This window comes from Choloepus didactylus, chromosome 6 (genome assembly GCF_015220235.1).
Source record: "Choloepus didactylus isolate mChoDid1 chromosome 6, mChoDid1.pri, whole genome shotgun sequence".
NCBI lineage: Eukaryota > Metazoa > Chordata > Mammalia > Pilosa > Megalonychidae > Choloepus > Choloepus didactylus.
Window position 1 is genome coordinate 22042701 of NC_051312.1, and position 4248 is coordinate 22046948.

Consider the following 4248-nt stretch of genomic DNA (forward strand, 5'->3'; position numbering starts at 1 on the left):
GAAGACCATGAACAAAACCATAAAAATGGTGAGGATGTTTCTATTAACTTCAATAATTTAAAATATTTTCCAAATTTTCATCTTTAACTTTTTTCCATAACTTAATTCCATCATAAAATTTTACTTTCTCCTCAGACCAAATATTGAAGTACTCTTTTGCCTGTTTAGCTATTTGTTTGTGAGTAAGATTAAACAAGAGCATTTTTAAGACACCAGTGAAGATTTTCATAGCAAAAGCTATTGTGCATTCAAAATTTTGCAAGAATGTAACTGTTCTGATGATAGAAGTCAAAATTCATTAGAGGGCATTAAATACTCTCTGTTCATCCTCTGATATATTTTTTTTTAAATTCAATTTTATTGAGATATATTCACATACCATACAATCATCTACAGTGTAAAATCAATTGTTCACAATATCATAGGATAGTTGTGCATTCATCACCACAATCAATTTTTGAACAATAACCCATGACTTTAGAATTATTATTAATCCAGTACATTTGAGAAAAAATATATTTAAAGTTTCAGTGTCTTACTAAGAGATATACTGCTCAAAAGTTGGAGATGTAGAATCTAAACTCTGAATTGTCAAGTCTAAAGCAGCATTATTTCTGACTGTGCAATATTCCTTCTCTAAAGAATAAAAACTCCTTCTGAAAGAACACTCCATAATAAAATTCTTTGAAATTAGAACAATAATGGAGATTTATATATTAACCTTTGAAGGATAACACCAAAATTTTTCCCAGTACTTTCCCCCAAAACCACATATATTTAAACCAAAGTTTTAACCCATATTTCATGTTTATCAATTACTATGTAAATTTCTAAAAATATATTCTTGGAAATGTTCCACAGCATATGTGCTCAAGTAGCAGATGGTTCAACAAATATTCACACTAATCATATGATGTGAGTGTATTTAGAAAGAGACTGAGTAAATACTCATATAAGAAAGAAAGAAAAGATGAATTTAAATATTCCTCACCCCTGTTATTTCAATTGCCTGGAGCCCTCTCTCTTCTGCATGACTCTAATGAGAGCATTTTTTGCTTCTTTGTTCCTAAGACTATAAATGAGTAGATTCAGCATGGAAACCACCAAAGCATAAACACAGAGACCACTTGATCTTTTCCCAAGGAGTAGGACTTCTTTGGTTTTAAATAAGTAAAAGTCAAAATGCCATAATAGATGGTGACTCCCAGGAGGTGAGAGGCACAAGGAAAGAAGGCTTCTCACTTTGAAGTGGAATTAATGTTCAGAATAGTAGACAGAATGGACCTATAGGACACAGAAATTATGATAAGAGAACCCATTATATTTAAGACAGCTACAATGAATCATGATTTCAGGGTTATGAGTGCCAGTGCAAGACAGAACAGGGCTAAAATTTGGGTTGTCACAGAAGAAGTGATAGATTACATTGGATTTTCAGAAATGAAAACTGTTCATGTAAATAAAACTAATGATTTGGTAAAGCCAATTACAGAGGACACAGTGATGAGGGCATGGCAGAGTTTTGTGGACATAACAACTTGGTAGTTCATGCGGATAGCTACATAGCAGTCATAGGCCATTGAGAAGAGAAGGAAAAATTCAGTGACAGCCAGGAAGAAAAAAAGACATCTGGGTGAAGCAGCCCACAAATGAAATTTACTTGTTGGAAGTCAGTAAATTCTTTAAGGTTTTAGGTGTAATGACCATTGAGTAACAGAGGTCAAGGAATGACAGTTGACTGAGTAAAAAATACACAAGGGTGTGAAGCTGGAGATCCAGGCAAACTATCAGTATCATCCCTGCATTCCCCAGACTGGTAAACATGTAAATCAGTAGAAACAGCATAGGACCAGCCAGGTATCTTCAGAGTCTGTCAATCCCATAAGGACGAAGTCAGGCACATTTGTGGAATTCCTACTTCCCATAGCATTCACTGTTGTAAACTGTTAAGAAATCAAAGATGATACTTAGTATAAATGACTTCAAAATTGTATTTTTTAATGAATGATCTGGCATTTTCAAAATTAGTTCAGTAATTCTAGAAATTCATAATAAATAATTGTTTGTAAAATACAACTGAATGAAATCTGTCTGACCTCCAAGTATAAATTACATACAAATCATTTGATATTATCTATCAAATAATAGCTCAGCTATACTTCATAAGTGAGATGAACTTGAAGCTTATAAATACTGCCTAGCATTTACCATTTATCCAGATGAAAATATTATACTCAAATATTTCTATTGTAAAAATTTTTTAGATAAAAAAGGGCACAGAAAGTTAACTAATCCAGATTCATAATTATTAAGTGTTGTTGGCTCTGTGATTCTACCAAGATTATTTGTATACAGATATCATGTCCATAACATTATATTCTTACTTACAATTAATTTCAGAGACATAAAAAAAGTACTTGTTACATAACACAAATGACAGATTAGAAATTAAAACCTCAAGCTACTTTACTGGGGAGTATTAATGTTATTGAACATATTTTCCTATCAATTTTTGAAGATATGCCGTTTAATTTTCCTTTTAAATTTTGAAGATATGCCATTTAATTGATGAGTCTGATTCCATTACTTCTATATTTCCATTTCTACAAATCCTGTCATTAAGGCTTACATGATATGCATATGTATATGCATATTTTTTCTATAAATATCCCAATTTTCTATTAGGTAAACTAAAACACTCTCACTTTAAAAATAATACTTACCATGAGACAAATTTGAAGAAACATTTCCAGTGTTATCTGTCTAGAAATAGGTCAACCTCAAATCTTCTCACAAATAAAATATATAAACTATTTAAGAAGCCTGAAATTTCAATGACATAATATTTGTAAAGGTTTGTGATATCTTATTTTTAAGTTTTTGTGCATGTATTTCTGATTTATTTTGAGGTAAAATATATCAACCTTTTTTTTTTTTTCAGGACTTGGTCAAATAGAAAGCTCACCTGGAAATTTTGTTTCACAAGTATGCAGGAAGCTACTATGAACAGATGCAAAGGAGAGAATCCCTTGTCTTTCATGCTGATAATGCCATGGCACTTCTTATACTGAATATTTTTATAATGCTATATTTGGTCATCTCTGGGACCAATTTCCAAGGTGACTTACCTGGCATTATTCCAATGATAAAAATGTTCAAGAACTAATGCATGTCTGTTAGGTTTGTAACAGAGTTGCCTTCCCCATAGGAACCCAAAATGTGGAGCATTATGTTTTGTTATTTATTTTCTGAGGCTTTAATTTATGACTGGTAAGGGAGAAGTTATTTCTAGAGATATATCTAATTAATCCATTCCACCAGGGATGGAATAGCACATTTTACATGATGAAATTTTTTTTTATATTTAAATTTTAACACTATCATGGGAGTACACATTGTTTATTGCACACAAAAATAGAACACAAGAAAATTCAAGAGGAAAATGAAATTTATTCAAAAGTGTCATAAATCTTTAGATGTATTCTCTTCCAATTATTTTCCCTTGTGCATATAATGCTTATTTTTTGTATATTTATGTATTTACATAATTTTTTTCATACCATATTTTCAACAGAATTCTGATTTTATTATTAAATATTTATAATACACTCTGATCTACGTTATATGAGACTTTTGTAAAGCACACCATTTCATATCTTCTTTGTACTTAAAGAAACATGCAGAAAGAAAGTAAAAATCAATGCTAAGTTGAATAAGCATTTCAAAACTACCTTAATGGCTAAAATATCACTTCCTCCCTGTATAACAAGGTGAAATGTCTTGTGAATCTTACCTTAATGAATGATAATCAAATCAACTTTTCTGTAGCTTTGTAAGCAACTTGTACAAGGAAAACTATTTACACTACAGAATTTTAGGAGAAAATTTGACAGTATGGATCAAGGTGTTAAAATATTATATAATATAATTGATGAATTTTAGAATTACAGTACTTTGCTTCATCAAAAATTCAGTAACACTGAGAATTATTTCCTTGGAGATCAAAAAGTCACCATCAAGTTATTTCACAATAGTTGGTCTCAGGGCTTAAGCCAAAGTAGACACCGATGGAGATTTTCTTTGTCAATTACATCCCAATAAGCCATGTGTACTCCTTGCAAAATAACTTTGTGGGAGTTTTCTGTTGCAGCATAGAAATAAAATTTTGGTGCCAATTCTTTTCTGGAAAGTTTGGTAAAATTCCCCTGTGAAGCCATCTGGCCCTGGGCATTTATTGTAGGTAGATTT